Source organism: Macaca fascicularis, chromosome 8 (assembly GCF_037993035.2).
Source record: "Macaca fascicularis isolate 582-1 chromosome 8, T2T-MFA8v1.1".
NCBI lineage: Eukaryota > Metazoa > Chordata > Mammalia > Primates > Cercopithecidae > Macaca > Macaca fascicularis.
Genome location: NC_088382.1, coordinates 106,353,896 through 106,373,588, shown reverse-complemented (window position 1 = coordinate 106,373,588; position 19,693 = coordinate 106,353,896). Strand labels below are relative to the sequence as shown.

Below are 19,693 nucleotides of genomic sequence, written 5' to 3'. Positions count from 1 at the left end.
AGTTTTCCCAACACCACTTATTGGAGAAACTGTCCTTTCCCCAATATATGTTCTTGGTTCCTCTGCTAAAAATAAATTCACCATAGATGTATAGATTTATTTCTAGGTTCTCTATTCTGTTCCATCAGTCTGCATTAATTCTGCAGATTGCTTTGGATAGTATGAAAATTTTAACAATATTGATTCTTCCAATCCATGAACATGGAATATCTTTCCTTTTATGTGTCCTCCTCAATTTCCTTCATCAGCATTTTATCATTTTCATTGTAGAGATCTTTCACTTGTTTGGTTAAGTTAATTCCTAGGTATTTCATTTTATTTGTAGCTATTGTAAGTGGGATTACTTTTTAAATTTCTTTTTCAGATTGTTTGTTGTTGGCATATAGAAATACTACAGATTTTTATATGTTGATTTTTTATCCTGCCACCTTACTGAATTTGTTGAACAGTTCTCATACTTTTTTGGTGGAGTCTTTAGGTTTTTCCAAATATAAGATCACATCATTTGCAAACAAAGATAATTTGACATCTTCCATTCCAATCGGGATGCCCTTTATTTCTCTCTCTTGTCTAATTGCTCTTGCCAGGACTGTTGAATAACAGTAGTGAAGATGGGCATCCTTGTCATGTTCTAGATCTTAGAGGAAAGGCTTTCAGATTTTCCTCATAAGATACTAGCTATAGATCTGTCATATATGGCTTTTATTACATTGAACTATATTCATTCTATATTCAGTTTTTCAGAGTTTTTATCATGAAGGGATGCTGAATTTTATCAAATACGTTTTCAGCATCAGTTGAAATAACCATATGATTTTTTGTTTCTCAATCTGTTTATATGAAGTATCACATGAATTGGTTTGCATATGTTGAGGATATTCGCATCCCTGGGATAAATTCCCCTTGGTCATGATGAATGATCTTTTTAGTGCATCACAGAATTTAATTTACTAATATTTTGTTAAGAATTTTGGCATCAGTGTTCTTCAGGGATATTGGCCTGTAATTTTTTGTTTTTGTCTTTCAATGTGTCATTGTTAGGTTTTTGTATCAGGGTAATACTGGTCTCATAGAAGGCCACTTTGGAAGTATTCTTTCCTCCTCTATTTTTTGGACTAGTTTGAGTAGCACTGGTATTAGTTTTTCATTAAACATTTGCTAGAATTCAGCCATGGATCCATCAAGTCCCAGGCTTTGGTTTGCTGGGAGACTTTCCATTATGGCTTCCATCTCCTTACTTGTTATTGATCTGATCAAGTTTTGGATTCCTCCATAGTTTAATCTTGTGGTTGTTTGTATCTAGAATGAGATCCATTTCTTCTAGGTTTTCCAATTTATTGGCACATAGTTGCTCCTCATAGCCTCTAATGATCCTTAGAATTTCTGTGGTATTGGTTATAATGTCTCCTTTTCATCTCTTATTTTGTTTATTTGGGTAGTCTCTCTTTTCTTCTTAGCCTGACTAAAGATTTGTAAATTTTATTTTTCTTTTCACAAAACCAACTGTTCATTTCATTGATCTTTTGTACTATTTTTAATTTTAATTTTATTTATTTATGCTCTTATCTTTATTATTTATTTTCTTCCAATTTTGGGTTTACTTTGCTCTTGCTTTTCTAGTTCTTTAAGATACATCATTAGTTTGTTAATCTGAAGTTTTTCCTCTTTTTTACGTAGGTGCTTATAGCTATAAATTTCTCTCGTAGTACTGCTTTCACTGTATCCCATAGGTTTTGGTATGTTGTGTTTCCATTATTATTTGTTGCACATTTTTTTCAAATTTCCTAAGTTCTTCAATGACCCATTGGTCATTCAGGAGCACATTGTTTAACTTCTGTGTGTTTGTAGTTTCCAAAATTCCTCTTGTTATTGACTTCTAGTTTTATTCCACTGTAGTCAGAGAAGATATTTGATATAATTTATGTTCTTTCAAAGGTTTTAAGACTTGTCTTGTGGCCTAACATACAGTCTATCCTTAAGAATAAGCCATATGTGGCCGGGCGCGATGGCTCATGCCTGTAATCCCAGCACTTTGGGAGGCCGAGGTGGGTGGATCACGAGGTCAGGAGATTGAGACCATCCTGGTTAACATGGTGAAATCCCATCTCTACTAAAAATACAAAAAATTAGTCAGGCGTGGTGGTGGGCACCTGTAGTCCCAGCTACTCAGGAGGCTGAGGCAGGAGAATGGCGTGAACCCAGGAGGCGGAGCTTGCAGTGAGCCACTGCACTCTAGCCTGGGCGACAGAGTGAGACTCCATCTCAAAAAAAATTAATAAAAAATAAAAAATAAGAATGAGTCACATGCTGAGGAGAAGAATGTGTCTTATCCAGCCATTGGATAAAATGTTCTGTAAATATCTATTAGGTCCATTTGACCTACAGTGCAGATTAAGTCTGATATTTCTTTATTGTGCTTCCAGCAGGTAACAGATGATTGGGTCTTTTTTTTTTTTTTTAAACCATTCAGTTACTCCATGTCCTTTGATTGGAAAGTTCCATCCATTTACATTCAATGTTATTACTGATAAGTAAGGTCTTACACCTGCCTTTTTGTTGTTTGTTTTCTGGTTGTTTTGTGGTCTTCTCTTCCTTCCTCCCTGCTTTCCTTTCTGTCTTCCTTTTTGTGAAGTTAACTTTCTGTGGTGCTACGTTTTAATTTTTTGCTTTTTAATTTTAGTGTTTTTTTTTATGTTTCTTGATTTGAGGTTACTATGAGGCTTGCAAATACCATCTTATAACCCATTATTTTAAACTGGTGACTTAACACTGATTGCATTAACAAACTAACAAGCAAGCAAAGAGAGAACTCTACACTTTTACTTCATCTCCCTGCTTCTTAACTTTTTGTTGTTCTATTTATATCTTACTGTATTGTCTGCATCTTAAAGAGTTGCAGTTATTATTTTTCATCAGCTCATGTTTTCATCTTTGTACTTAAGATATGGGTAATTTACAAACCACAATTACAGTGTTACAATATTCCATTTTTTTTCTGTGTACTTACTGTAACCAGTGAGTCCTGTGCCTTCAGATGATTTCTTACTCCTCATTAATACCCTTTTCTTTCTGATTGGAGAATTCCATTTGACATTTCTTGTAGGTCAGGTCTGGTGTTGATGAAATCCCTCAGCCTTTATTTGTCTGGAAAAGTCTTTATGTCTCCTTCATGATTGAAGAATATTTTTGCTGGATATACTATTCCATGGTAAAAGATTTTTTCTTTCAGCACTTTTAATATGTCATGCCACTGTCTCCTGGCCTGTAAAGTTTCCACTGAAGTCTGCTGCCAGATGTATTGGAGATCCATTGTATGTTATTTGTTTCTTTTTTTCTTGCTGCTTTTAGGATCCTTTCTTTATACTCAACCTTTGGGAGTCTGACTATTAAATGCCTTGAGGTAGTCTTCTTTGGGTTAAATCTTGGTGTTCGATAACCTTGGACTTGAATATTGATATCTTTCTCTAGGTTTGGAAAATTCTCTGTTATTATCTCTTTCAATAAACTCTCTACCCTTCTCTCTCTCTCCACCCCCCCGCCCGCTACATCCTCCATCCTTTCTAAGGCTAATAACTCTTGGATTTGCCCTTCTGAGGTCATTTTCTAGATCTTGTACGCATGCTTCAATCTTTTTTTATTCTTTCTTCTTTTGTCTACTTTGATTGCATATTTTCAAAAAGTCTGTCTGCAAGCTTACTAATTCTTTCTTCTGCTTGATCAATTCTGCTGTTAAGATACTCTAATAGATTCTTCAGAGTGTCAATTACCTTTTTCAACTCTGGAATTTCTACTTGATTCTTTTTAAGTATTTCAATATCTTTGTTAAGTTTATCTGAGAGGATTCTGAATTCCTTCTCTATGAATTTCTTTGAGCTTCCTCAACACAGCTATTTTGAATTTTCTGAAAGGTCATCTATCTCTGTATCTCCAGAATTGGTCCCTGGCACCTTATTTAGTTCATTTGGTGAAGTCATGTTTTCTGGATGGTCTTGATCCTTGTGAATGTTCATTAGTCTCTGGCTGTTGAAGAATTAAATATTTATTGTAGTCTTTGCAGCCTGGACTTATTTGTACCTGTCCTTCTTGGGAAGGCTTTCCAGACATTTGAAAGGACTTGGGTGTTGTGGTCTAAGTTTTTGGTCATTGCAGCTGTATCTGCATTAGGGGACACCTAAAGCTCAGTAAAACTGTGGCTCTTGTGGACTTGTAGAGGTATCACCTTGGTGGTCTTGGATAAGATCTGGAAGAATTCTCTGGATTACCAGAAAGAGTCTTGTTCTCTTTCCTTACTTTCTCTCAAACAAACAGAGTCTCTCTATGCTGAGCTGCCTGGAGGTGGGAGAGGGGTGACAAAAGCACCCCTGTGGTCACCAACACTGGGACTATGCTGGATCAGACCTGAAGCCAGCATAGCATTGGGTCTCACCCAAGGTCCACTATAACTACCTGTCCACTGCCTATGTTTGCTTGAGGCCCTAGGGTTCAATAATTATTACGAACCACAACTTTATTCACAATAGTTCTATTACACACCTACAAGCAAGGTACAATCTTGCACTTCTACTGAAAGCCTACTGCAATTCAGCAGGATCACACCACTCACTTGGGGTCTCAAGCTTGTCTTAGGTACACTCCTGCACTTACCAATATCATTCTCTTTGCTAGAATATCCTTTCTCAACCATATTCCACCCAATTTTAACATTCAACTCAAGATTCATTTTCCAGAGACAACTGCAACCACAGAGACCTTACTGTTTTCCAGAACTGTATGACTTATTAATAGTATTATTGTCTTATTTAATTATATGTAATTGTATATTTTGATAAAGCCCAGCTTCTTCAGTGATTTCCAAAAGAAATACACTCAACCTATTTTCACTGTTATTTTTATGGTTTTGAAGATGTTTTAGAGTAATGAGGAAGGGTCAGCGTGCACAGAACAGCATTTTACATGGAAATCCCCATTTGGCTTGCCTCTAAAAAGCCACCTCTCATACCAGTATCATAGAAACCTGAGTACTAGCTGGGCTTTGGAGGCTAACTTCTACTTGTTGGGAGCAAGCCCCCCAAAATCTGGCTATAAACTGGCCCCAAGACTGGCCGTAAACAAAATTTCCACAGCACTGTAACATGTTTATAATGGCCCTAATACCCGGGCTGGAAGGTTGTGGGTTTACAGGAATGAGGGCAAGGAACACCTGGCCCACCCAGGGCAGAAAACCGCTTAAAGTCATTCTTAAGCCACAGACAATAGCATGAGTGATTTTTGCCTTAAGGGCATGTTCCTGCTGCAGTTAACTAGCTCAACCTATTCCTTTAATTCGGCCCATCCCTTCGTTTCCCATAAGGGATACTTTTAGTTAATTTAATATCTATAAAAACAATGCTACTGGCTGTTTGCTGTTAATAAATACATGGGTAAATCTCTGTTCGGGGCTTTCAGCTCTGAAGGCTGTAAGACCCCTGATTTCCCACTTCACACGTCTATATTTCTGTGAGTGTGTCTTTAATTCCTCTAGTGCCACTGGGTTAGGGTCTCCCTGACCGAGCTGGTCTTGGCATCTACTCAAGCTTATCAAAGCATCATATTAAGAACATCTTTCCCAGCAGTGGAATTCTCACACTAGTTACCAAAATGACTCCACTTTATTTTTTGTTTTAACTTATATTATTGTTCAAATGTAGATCTTGAGTCCTCAAGTAAATTATAAACATTTTAAGGAAAAGATAGTCAATACTCTGAAACCCCCAGAACAGTGTTATTCACAAAGACATTGCTATATAAACAGCTGTTAAATGTATGAAGGGAAATGACACAGAAACACTAGTGGAGTGGGTTGAGTAATGGTCCCCCGAAATATACATCCATATCGTAACCCCTAGTACTTTTGATGAGTATAACCTTATTCGAAAAAAGGGACTTTACAGATACAATTAAGTTAAAGATCTTGAGATGAGATCATCCTGGATGGGCCCTAAATTCAATGATAAGTATCCTTATAAGAGACAGAAGAGAAGACAGAACATAAGGAAGAAAGTCATATAAAGACTGAAGCAGAGATTAGAGTTATGCAGCAACAAGCCAAGGAACATCTGGAGCCACCAGAACCTGGAAGAGACAAGGAAGAATTCTTCCCCTAGAGCCTCTGAAGGGACAGCATCCCTGCTGTTACCTTCATTTAGAACTTCAGCTTTTCGGAACTGTGAAAGAATAAATATCTGTTAAGTCACTGGTTTTATGGTAAATTGTTAAAGCAGCCCTAGGAAACTAATACAACCAACTTCTGTACATTTATTCTTCCATTCAGAAAATATCCCCCCGGAGGCTCTGTGTCTAGGCATTTCAAATATATGAAAATATCTCACACATGGATATGGCCTTGGAAAAACTTATATTCCAAAAGAAAATCTGGTTACCTCTTGGATTTGGGTTGTCAGTTGATAGCAGGGCATTTTACTTTGTTTTTCACAAAAGACCATAGATGTAGTCATATTTTCATAAAATGGGAACAGGAAGTCATAATGTGGCCCTAAAGTCATAGGTGGAAGAAAGGACTCTAGGCCAGCCTTTTCTAATTCCTGCAATTATCAGGACAGACTATGAGAATCTAAAGAAGTCAACAACCACAGCACTCAAAAGCAGCAGACACACATCATTTCCCCTGCATTGGGCATGTAAACTTTGTATCACAGCTCAAATTGAGTGGCAAGAAGATGTCAAAAGAAACTACCTGTGGCTATAGTAGAAAATAATCCTCCAAAGTAAGCATCACATCCTAACAGAAAAACTAACAATCTCTTGTTAGGAATAATGATACTAGTTGCATAAACTTGACAATAGATTTCCTGGACAAAAGCTGGCACAAAAGAAAGCAAGTAACTGAGACTGAACAACAAATCACATGCATAAACTATATTTTCAGAAATCTGTCTGAAGACAAGGCAATGGGGAAGACAGTGAAAGCTAAATTTTAAAAAACTTATTAAATCATAAGGACAATTGTTATTAGCCTAGAACACAATGGGGTGCCCCCTCACACAAACATTTTACAAGTAGCTGATCCAGAAATAATGTGCCTCAGTTATAGATAATTATTTTCTGAAAGGAATAACTTGCTTAAGAGCCACAAAAGGAGAAAATAGGGAACAGAGGAAAGTGGCATCCAAAAACTATTGCCACAGAACAGATAACAATTATGACCAAATATAATGCTATAAAAAAAATAAGCATATACCTCTATAAATTAAAAATGCAAAGTAAGTATACAAGAGCCCAAGTAAAATAAGGCAAGGCAATACAGGGAGATGATACATGGACTAGCAGAGTCCATAAACAGGAGAGAAAAATAAAGCCATCAGAGAAATGAAGATCATATTGGAGACAATCCAAACAGAGTAAATGCTGCTGAAAACAAAGAATTATGAAGGACACAAATTTAAAATGTGATCAGAATAAAATATACATAACCAAGTTAAAAAGGATTATAGCAAAAGTAAAATTTTTAAATGATTATAGAAAAAAGAATATATATATATATAGAAAATGGAAATCAATTACATTTTATCTTAGCCAAAAGGCCATGAAGAGAGAGAAAATGGAAATCAAGCACATGTATAACTAGTGTCCCCAAAAAGCATAATCAAAAAAATGGAAGGAACAGGTTTCAATACATAATTTTTTCCCATCTAGAGAAAAGTCCTCAAGGAAACATGATCAAAAATTTTATATCCAATCAAACTGTTGCTGAAGTACAAAGACTGCTGACAAACTTTTTTTGAAATGCAATAATCCACAGAATTTGGTTCCCTTCTTCCCTTTATCTATTTCTGGAAGAAATTGCTAGTGCATTAACTTCACTCAGTCAAGAAATGCATGATAAATCTCTGGCAAAATGACTAATAGTTGTACTGAATTCTCTGTAACTAAGACCAAAACAAATATATTATGGTTACAGGATAGAATTAATAGGTTAGAAGCCTTAACATGTAACAATGTGTAATTAACAAAACTTGAGACAGCAAAGGGGCAAGAAAATTGGTGGCAGTGTATTTCTGCTGATTTCTTCATTTTATAGAGACAGAGGTAGCAGACACCATTGCAGAACTACACAAACCTGTCCTTTTCTGCTTCTGTATTTTATAACTAGGAGGTTCTCCCCAGCTCCACAGAATGATCTGTGATTAGCGTAAGCTAGTCTTGGGAAATCTATTTCTATTAACATTGACTGGTTTTAGCATGAACATGTGATTCAGTTCTGTCTAATGAGTCATAAGCAGACATTTGTTTCTCTGTTCTTATGAAGAAATTTGAGAAGATTAAACAGCATTTTTCTCTGTCTCTTACCCTGCTATATGATAAATTCATGCCTATAAATGTAACCAAGAAGATAGAATGGTGAAGTTAAGAGCCTACATGCTGAGAATGGTCAAGAAAAATATGGAAAAACTGGATTCTAAAAACATTGTTGAGATACTAAAACTATCCTACTTCTGGACTTATTAACATTATTATTAAGGTAGCAATTGTCTTAATTGATTAAGCAACAACTACATGGCTTTTCAGTTACTTATCAATGAAAATATTCTAATTGATATACTAACAATCAAAAGAGATCATTTAAAAGTGATAAGTCAAGCAACAGAATTACAGTACATTGAAATATAAAGAGGCATACATGAAGAAATATAGTACCACCAATTTTGCAGTAGGAGTAGAAGGAAGAAAATGGAAATTGCTAAGTTCATATATGCTAATATTAGGGAATAGAGAGTCACATAAAGATATAATTATAAAATAACTGGTAGCATAAAATTACAAATCTTCCAAATCAGAAAATACACACACACCCCACAAAGTAGAAATAGTCCATACCGTGAACAAAATGTGATAAGATATAATGACATAACTAAAAGTAAACACTTATTTCTATAACTACACATGGCCTAAACATACTCATTAAAAGAAAAAGGAGGTGGGCCTCAAAGCAAAATCCAAATATCTGCTGCACACAAGAAGAATACCACAAATTCAATAAGTAACCAAGAAGGGTTGAAAATAAAGGGAAAGGCAAAGACTATAACAGGCAAGAGCAAGTAAAAAGAAAATAAGGTTCATGGTATTAATATCAGATGGGTTTTAATGCAGCATAATATATGTTCAATGAAAAAAGATAAACACCTTGTAATGCTAAAGGACACAATCTAAAATGTAGATTAAATGTTATGTCTATCTAATTACCCAATAATACAGAAGCAATATCAATAAAGAAAAACCTACAGAAAACAGAAGTCTTAAATTAGAAAACAATATCTCGCAATAGGAAACTTTCCTTTCTTTCAGTACATGATAGAATAAGCAAAATAAAATTTCAGAATATAGAAAACCTAAATAAAATTAAGTGATATACATTCTCTAAAAATAGAGAATACACCTTCTTTCTAAGCATCCATGGAACATTCACAAATCTGACCTTTGCAAAAAAAAAAAAAAAAAAAAAACTTCAATAGTTTTCAAAAAGGAGAAACAATGTATACATCTGTGCTCATAATGCAATAAAACTTAAAATAACAAACTCAGAAAATGAAAATAATCCACTATCAGGATATTTTAAAATTCTGTAAGTTTTGCATAGAAGATAAAATCAAAACTGAAATTGTAGGATATCTGGGAAATAACAATCAAAGAAACAACAATATACAACTATCTAGGTGATATAGCTGAAATATTAATAAACAAGGAAGAATGAAAGAAATAATATAAGCACTCAAGAAGTTAGAATAAAACGAAAAACAGGAAAATAGAAAAAAGAAATTAATAAACATAAAAAGTGAAATAACAAATTAGAAAAATGGCTTTTTGCCAGGTGCGGTGGCTCATGCCTGCAATCTAAGCACTTTGGGAGGCCAAGACAGGCAGATCACGAGGTCAAGTTTGAGACCAGCCTGGTCAATATGGTGAAACTCCATTTCTACTGAAAAAACAAAAATTAGCCAGGAGTGGTGGCGTGCACCTGTAATCCCAGCTACTCAGAAGACTGAGGCAGGAGAATCGCTTTAATCTGGGAGGCAGAGGTTGTGGTAAGCCAAGATTGCACCATTGCACTCCAGCCTGGGTGACAAAGTGAAACTCTGTTGCAAAAAAAAAAAAAAGAAAAGAAAAGAAAAGAAAAGAAAAGAAAAGAAAAATGGAATGTGAAAGAACTAATAAGTAAACCCAACAGATGTTCCATGGGTGGAGGAGGAAGAATAACATGAAACAAAACCTTTAACTTGCCAAAACATTTTTAATTATAAGGATAGAAAAATACAAATACAAAGAACAAGAAACAATGAGGAAGATCCCAGAAACAAAAAAAATTAAAAGACTCCTATAACACCAATTTCATCAATTCAGTGTAAGTGAATTTGAGAATTAAGATTATTTTCTAAGAAATCACACCCCAGATAAATCTGAAAATTTATCGTACCAATATCCATTTTAAAAGGAGGACAAATTGTCAATTTACTCCCAACCAAATAGTTCAACACATAGTTGGTTTCACTAGGAGAATACTGACAAATCTTTAAGAAACACCTAACTTTAATGCCATTCAAAGTGTTGTAGAGCAAAGGAAAAAAAAGAAAACCTTCAAATGCATATTTATAACATATAAATCCACAATAAAAAGCACAGGAAAAAAAAACTATAGCCTAAAACTCACTTGTTAATATCATGAAAAAAAACCCTAAGTGAGTATTTGCAAATAGAATCCAGGATCGCATTAAAGTGGATCACATTACTAAGTGGTGTTTATGCCCCAAATAAAAGAATGATATAACAATAAATCTGTTAATATAATTTACCACATTAATAATAAAAAGAGAAAACTAAAATACCATCTCAATAAATTGTGAAAAGGTTTTTGATAAAATTCAACATTCTTTTTAACAAATATCCTTATTGTGTACTATCCTAAGAATAGAGGGTTTCCTCCCTTAATATGACAAAATATCTCTGTTGCATCTCAAAAGCCAGCATGTCATGCTTAATGAAAATTCTATTAGTATTCCCATTAACAATAAGTTGAAGACAAGTGTGTCTACTATGACCACCATTAATTTTTTGGAGGTCCTGGATAACACAACTAGATAGTAAAATGCAGGTATAAAATTTTAAGAGATAAAGTTAAAATATTATTATTTGCAAACAATCTGATTATTTACCTGGACAACACAAGAGAATCAACTGGAAAACTATAAATAATGACAGAATTCAGTTAAGTGAATGAATACAAAAATAATATTGTGACACCACTACTTTTCATACATATGAACAACACAAATAGGAGATCCACAGGAAGAGTAGATTGCATTAAAAGTAGCAACCAAAATTATAGAGTAACCAGAAAAATGTATAACAAAAAATATGTGAAGAAAACTTTTAATGTTACTGATGGACCCACAAGAATTAAATAAATGGAAAAGTGAGGCATATTGATGGATAAGAAAACTCAAAATGTTAAAGGTGTCAGTTCTACCAGACTTATTCTATAAATTTAATATGTTTACACATACTCACACACACACACAATTACACTATTTGAAACTAAAGAAATTGATTTGATTCTGAAGTTCACAGGAAAAATAAGAATAACCAGAAACATTCTGAAAAAGAACACAAATGATCAGGGATTAACAATGCAAGAGATAAAAACCTATTGTAAAGCTAATATTTAAAATGATGAGCTGCTGGTTTGTAAACAGAAAAATAGATCAATGAAACAGAAGAGAGAACCCAGAAATAGACCCAAATATAGTTAGAAATTTTTAATGTGATAAGTAAATTTAAATCCCATGGGAAAAAATGAACTTTAAAAAGTGATATAAAAACAAAAAACCTTGCTAACTAAATGAAGAAAAATTAAGCTAGATATATGCAACACACCTTACACCAAAATAAATCTGAGACAGATTAAAGATTTAAACATAAGAACCCTTAAAGTACTATTAAAATATGAGATGGTTTATAAAAAAGATCTTAGAGCAATGAAGATTTTCTAATTCTGTCAAAAAACTCAGAACCCATTAAAATTGATAAATTTGACTAATAAAAATAGAAATAAAAAGCTTTTCATAACAAAAAATCAAAACACAAATGCCTAGAAAATTAAGAAAATACTTATAAATCATAAAACACTGAACTAACTCTGTTTTTTAGGGTTTTTTTGTTTTTTGTTTGTTTGTTTTTGAGATGGAGTTTCACTTTATCACCCAGGCTGGAGTGCAGCAACACGATCTCGGCTCACTGCAACCTCTGCCTCCCTAGTTCAAGTGATTCTTCTGCCTCAGCCTCCCAAGTAGCTAGGATTACAGGTAAGCACCACCAAGCCTGGCTAATTTTTGTATTTTTTTTTTAGTAGAGATGGACTTTCACCATGTTGACCAGGCTGTTCTTGAACTCCAGATCTCTTGAAACACCCACCTCAGCCTCCCACAGTGCTGGGATACCGGCATGTGCCACCATGCCTGGCCAACACTGAACTAACTCTTAAATCAATCTGCCCCACCTGCTGATGCTGGTACTTCCCCACACTATCAGGGGGCCTGAGGACAGGCTCACTTTACCTGGTGCTGGTACCTGTGCACATAATCCAAGAACCTGGAAATCAACACATCCATCTTGCTGCCACTGGCACCCACATGTTCCATCCAGGGGCCTGAAAGCAGGGCCACCCCATCCACTGCCACCACTGATGGCACCCAAGTACCTCATCTGGGGCCTGAGGACAAGCTGACCCCACCCACCACCATGATTGCCTGCACCAGATCGTACTGCCTGGGGGTCTAAGGATCAGTCCCCACCCTACCTACCACAGTTAATACCTGCATCCACCACCTGGGACTTGAGGACAGGCATGCTTCACCTGCCACTGACACCACTGGTACCCAAGGACCAGCCTGCATGGCATGCCCATCTCCAGCAAAGCCTCACCACAACTTCCATTAACAACTGCAGTCTAAGCCACTGAGGAACTTGGAGACAACACTGATGCTAATTACAGCCAAAGAAATCATACAGACTATACTACCGTGCCCAACCAGAATCAAAACCAAAGCACTTTACCCTACCAACACTATAGATTATCGATAGGAAAAAGTCTTTCTCCATGAAAGCTAATGCATAAAATCAGAAGCAATTGTTATGTCAGATACACTGAAATCAAAGTAAGCACACAAAAAATACAAAAAAGCAAAGAAACATGACACCTCAAAAGAAACACAATAATTACCCAGTAAGACATCCCAAAGTAAAGGACATTTATAAAATGCCTAAAAAATAATTCCAGACAATAATATTACAGAAACACAGTGAGATACAAGAGAACACAGATAAATAATACAGAGAAATCAAAAATAATTCATGAGCTGAATGATAAATACCAGAGACAGATATCCAAAGAGAACAAAACCAAAGGCCTGGAACTGATGAATTCAATAAATGAAATAAAAAATACAATCAAGAGCTTCTACAACACAGTACACCAAGCAGAGAAAAGAACTGCTGAACATGAAGACAGGCTTTTTTTTTTTTAATAGACAAAAGAGAAAAGAAAAAACTAGAAAAATGGATTTAAAATAATTAAGAAAGCCTAGATAATATATGGGACATCATAAAATGAACAAAATTCTAATTCTGGGAGTTCCAGAAGGGCAACAGATAGGTAACAGCATAGAAAACCTGTTTAACAGAATAATATTTTAAAACTCCCCAAATCTTGCAAGAGATTTAGGCTTCCAGATACAAGAAGCACAAAAATTCACAAATAGACATGACCCAAAAAGGTTTTCTCTAAATTACATTATAATCAAACTGTCAAAAGCCAAAGATAAAGAGAGAATTCTAAAAACAGAAAGAGAAAAGTGCCAAGTCATATATAAGGGGATCCTAATCAGACTAATAGTAAATTTCTCAGCAAAAAATTACAGTCCAGAAGAGAATGGGATGATATATTCAAAGTGCCAAAAGAAAAAACCCTACCATCTAAGAATACTATACCTAGCAAATTTGTCCTTCAGAAATGAAAGAAATAAAGTATTTCCCAGACAACCAAAATAGGGAATTCATCACCACTAGATCAGCCTTGCAGGAAATACTTAACAGAATCCTACATCTGAAAGTAAACAGATTATCTCTACCATCATAAAAACACATGAAAGTATAAAAGTAAGATGCACAAATGAGAAAGAAAAGGAGTGAAACATTACCACTAAAGAAAACCACTAAACCACAATGGTAAAAAAAAAATAACAAAGGAACAAAGGGACAAATGATATATAAAACAATCAAAAATCATATTACAAAGTGACAGAAATATTTCCTTATTTATCAAGAATAACCTTGAATGTAAACAGATTAAAGTCTTCACTTAAAAGATATAATCAAGCTGAATGGATAAAAAAGCCTAACCCCACTTTATGCTGTCTCCAAGAAATTCATCTCATCTGTAAGGACACATATAGAATGAAAGTAAAGGGATGGAAAAATATATTCCATGCAAACGAAACCAAAAGCAAGCAGGAATGGCAATATTTATATCAGATAAAACAGACTTTAAGTTAAAACCTGTAAAAAGAGACAAAGAAAGTCATTATATAATGATGAAGGGATCAATTCAGAAAGAGAATATAACAATTCCAAACATACATGCACCCAACAGCAGAGCACCTAGATATATAAAACAAGTGTTATCAGATATAAAGGGAGAGACAGACTCCAGTACAACAATAGTTGGTGTATTAGTCCATTTTTGTGCTGCTGATAAAGACATACCCAAGACCAGGCAACTTACAAAAGAAAGATGCTTAAAGACCTTACAGTTCCACATGGCTGGGAAGCCTCACAATCATGGCGGAAGGCAAGGAGAAGCAAATCATGTTTTACATGGATGGCAGCAGGCAAAGAAAGATAGCTTGTATAGGGAAACTTCTCTTTTTAAAACCATCAGATCTTACTCACTATCATGAATGAGTAAGTGAGACTTACTCACTATCATGAGAATGGCACAAGAAAGATCCACTCCCATGATTCAATTACCTCCCACTGGGTCCCCCCAAACAACACATGGGAGTTCAACATGAGATTTTGGTGGGGAACACAGCCAAACCATATCATTCTGCCGTGGCCCCTCCCAAATCTCATGTCCTCATATTTCAAAACAAATCACGCCTTCCCAACAGTTCCCCAAAATCTTAACTCATTTCAGCATTTACCCAAAATTTCATAGTCCAAAGTCTCATCTTAGTGAAGGCAAATCCCTTTCACCTATGAGCCTGTAAAATCAAAAGCAAGTTAGTTACTTCCTAGGTACAATGGGGGTACAAGCATTGGGTAAATACAGTCATTCCAAATGGGAGACACTGGCCAAAACAAAGAAGCTGCAAGCCCCATGCAAGTCCGAAATCCAGCAGGGCTTTCCAAAATGGTCCCCTTTGACTCCATATCTCACATCCATGTCTCACGCCAATGTAAGAAGTGGGCTCCCACAGCCTTGGAAAGCTCCACCCCTGTGGCTTTGCAGGGTATAGCCCCACTCCTGGCTGCTTTCATGGGTTGGCATTGAGTATCTGCAGCTTTTCCAGGTGCATGGTGCAAGCTGTCAGTGGATCTATCATTCTGGAGGACAGTGGTCTTCTTCTCACAGCTCCACTAGGCAATGCTGCAGTATGGTTTTTGTGTTGGGGCTCCGACCCCACATTTCTCTTCTGCACTGCCATGGCAGGAGTTTTCCGTGAGAGCCTCACCCCTGCATCAAACTTCTGCCTGGGCAGCCAGGCATTTCCATACATCCTCTGAAATCTAGGCAGAAGGTTCTCAAACCTCAGTTCTTGACTTCTGTGTACCTACAGACCCAACACTATGTGGAAGCTGCCAAGGCTTGGGGCTCCCAACCTCTGAAGCAACAGTCCAAGCTGTACCTTGGCCCGTTTTAGCCATGGTTGGAGCCACTGGAATGGAGGGTACCAAGTCCCTAGGCTGCACAGAGCAGGGGACCCTGGGCCTGGCCAAAAAAAAACATCTTTTCCACCTAGGACTGTGGTCCTGTGATGGGAGGGGCTGCCATGAAGACCTCTGACATGCCCTGGAGTCATTTTCTCCATTGTATTGGGGATTAACAATAGAATCCTCATTACTCATGTAAATTTCTACAACCAGCTTGAATTTCTTCTCAGAAAATGAGATTTTCTTTCCTATTGCATTGTCAGGCTGCAAAATTTCCAAACTTTTATGCTGTTTCCCTTTTAAAACTGAATGCCTTTAACAGCACTCAAGTCACTTCTTGAATGTTTTGCTGATTAGAAATTTCTTCTGCCAGATACCCTAAGTCATCTCTCTCAAGTTCAAAGTTCTACAACTCTCTAGGGCAGGGGCAAAATGCCACCAGTGTCTTTTCTAAAACATAACAAGAGTCACCTTTGCTTCAGTTCCCAACAAGTTCCTCATCTCCATCCAAGACCACCTCAGTCTGGATTTCATTGTCCATATCATTCTCAGCATTTTGGTCAAGGCTATTCAACAAGTCTCTAGGGAGTTCCACACTTTCCCACATTTTCCTATCTTCTTCTGAGCCCTCTAAACTGTTCCAACCTCCGCATGTTACCCAGTCCCAAAGTCGCTTCCACATCTTGGTGTATCTTTTCAGCAGCACCCCACTCCCAGTACCAATTTACTGTATTAGTCCATTTTCATGTTGCTGATAAGGATATACCCAAGACTGGAAAATTTACAAAAGAAAGAATTTTAATGGACTTACAGTTACACAGGGCTGGGAGGCCTCATAATAATGGTAGAAGGGAAGGAGGAGCAAGTCATGTCTTACACAGATGGCAGCAGGCAAAGAGAGAGAGCTTGTGTAGGGAAACTCCTGTTTTTAAAAACATAAGATCCCATGAGACTTATTCACTATCATGAGAATAGCATGCGAAAGACAAGCCCCCATGATTCAATTACCTCCCACTGAGTCCCACAACACATGTGAATTCAAGATGATGTTTGGGTGTGGACACAGCCAAACCATATCAGTTGGGAATTTCAGCAATGAACTAAAACTGTAAATCAGTAACAAGAGGAACTTTGGAAACTGTACAAATACATGAAGGTTAAACCACATGCCCCTGAATGAGTATTGCATCAATGAGGAAATAAAGAAGGAAATTAAAATATTTCTTGAAACAAGTGAAAATATGAATACAACATACCAGAACCTATGGGATACAGCAAAAGCAGTGCTAACAGGGAATTTTATAGCAATAAATGCCTACCTCAAAAAAGTAGCAAGATTTCAAATAAATAACTTAATGATGTATGTCAGGGAACTAGAAAAGCAAGAACACATCAAACCTAATATTAACAGAAGGAAAGACATAATAACATTAGAGCCAAACTAAAGGAAATTGAAACTTGAAAAAGTACAAAGGATCAATGAAATGAAAAGTTGGTTTTTGAAAATATAAGTAAAATTGACAAACTGCTAGCTATAGTAACCAAGAACAAGAAAGAAAAGATTCAAGTAAATAAAATCAGAAACAAAAAAAAAAAAAGAAGAAGACATTACAACCGATACCACAGAAATACAAAGAGTCACTAGAGACTATTATAAACAGCTATACTTTAACAAATTGAAAAACTTAGAGAAAATGGATAAACTCCTGGTCACATAAAACCTACCAAGAATGAGCCAGGAAGAAACAGAAAGTCTGAGCAGAATAAAAATTAGTAATAATTAATCATTAATAAAATGTCCCAAGCTAAGAAAAGACGAGGAGCAGATGGCTATACTGCTGAATTCTACTAAACTCATGAAGAAGAACTAACAAAAATTATTCTCAAACTATTCAAAAAATTTGAAGAAGAGGGAATTATTTCTAATTCATTCTACGAGGCCAAAATTACCCTGAAACCAAAACAAGACAAGGACACACTAAAAAATAAAAAGAAAACTAAAAGCCAATATCCCCGATGAACACAGATGCAAAAATTCTCAACAAAATACTAGCAAACCAAATTCAACAACACATTAAAAAGACAATACGCCATAATCAAGTGGAATTTATCCCAGGGATACAAGGATGGTTCAACACTAACAATACATATGATACATCACATCAACAGAATGAGAGACAAAAACCATATGATCATCTCAGTAGACACAGAAAAAGCATTCAGTTCTTCAACAAATGGGAAAACTGAATATCCATGCAGAAGAATGAGACTAGACCCCTATTACATATACAAAAATCAACTCAAAATGGATTAAATGCTAAAACATAAGACCCAAAAGTATAAACCTACTAGAAGAATACATAGGAGAAACAATTCAGGACATTAGATTTTTATGGCTAAGACTTCAAAAACAGGCAACAAAAACAAAAATAGACAAATGGGGTCATAGTAAACTAAACATCTTCTGTAGAACAAAGAAAACAATCAACAGAGTGAAGAGACAACCTGTAGTATGAGAAAAAATACTCGCAGACTATTTATCCAACAAGGAACTAATACCCAGAATATACCAGAAAATCAAACAACTCAACAGCTAAGAAAAAAAAAAAAAAAAAAAAAAAGCCCAAATAATCCCATTAAAAAGTGGGCAAAGGGTCTGAAAATACATTTCTTAAAATAAGATATAGAAGTAGAAAACACGTATATGAAAAAATGCTTCACATCACTAATCATGAGAGAAATGCAAATAAAAGCCACAATGAGATAGCTCACCCTAGTTGCAATGGCTATTTTCAAAATGACATAAAATAACAAATGCTGGCAAGGATGCAAAGAAAAGGAAACTCTTATATACTGTTGGTGGGAATCTAAATTAGTGCAGCCATGATAAAAGACATTACAGAGCTTTCTCGAAAAGCTAAAATTATAACTACTATACACTCCAGCAATCCACTATTGGTGTTTATCCAAAGGAAAGGAAATCAGTATATCAACAAAAGAGGTAAAAGATCTCTGCAAGGCAAACTGCAAAACACTGATGAAAGAAATCATAGATGACACAAGCAAATAAAAACACATCCCATGCTCATGGATAGGTGGAACCAATATTGTGAAAACGACCATACTGCCCAAAGCAAATATGGATTCAATGCAATTCCCATCAACATACCATCATCATTCTTCAAAGAATTAGAAAAAAAAATACTCCTAAAATACACATGGAACCAAAAAAGGGGTCGCATAGCTAACGTAATTAAGCAAAAAGAACAAATCTGGAAGCATCATATTACCCAACTTCAAATTATCCTACAAGGCTATATTTACCAAAACAGCAGGGTAGCGGTATAAAAATAGGCATGTAGACCAATGGAAGAGAATAGAGAACCCAGAAAGAAAGCCAAATATAGTAAGTAAGTACTGATCCTCAACAAAGCATACAAAAATATAAATTGGGGAAAGGGCACCCTATTCAACAAATGGTGCTGAGAAAACTGGCAAGTCACATGTAGAAGAAAGAAACTGGATTCTCATCTCTCATATTATATAAAAATCACCTCAAATGGATCAAAAACTTAAACCTAAGACCTGAAACCATAAAAATTATAGAAGATAACATTGGAAAACTTATTCTAGACATTGGCTTAGGCAAAGAGTTCATGACTAAGACTGCAAAAGCAAATATAACAAAAACAAAAATAAATAAATTAAACTA

At 35.6% G+C, this 19,693-nt stretch overlaps 1 protein-coding gene across 12 annotated transcripts in view; it reads right to left on the bottom strand.

Moving 5' to 3' along the window:
• CPQ (carboxypeptidase Q) overlaps positions 1 to 19,693 on the bottom strand; it is a 491,970-nt gene that overhangs the window by 438,159 nt on the left and 34,118 nt on the right. For 3 of the 12 annotated variants that reach the window (XM_073999146.1, XM_073999147.1, XM_073999155.1), the window contains exon 2: positions 16,793 to 16,903. The exons of the other annotated variants lie outside the window; for them this stretch is intronic. The gene's annotated coding sequence lies outside the window, so the exon portion shown is untranslated. The remainder of the gene's footprint in view (positions 1 to 16,792; positions 16,904 to 19,693) is intronic. 12 annotated transcript variants of the gene reach the window in all.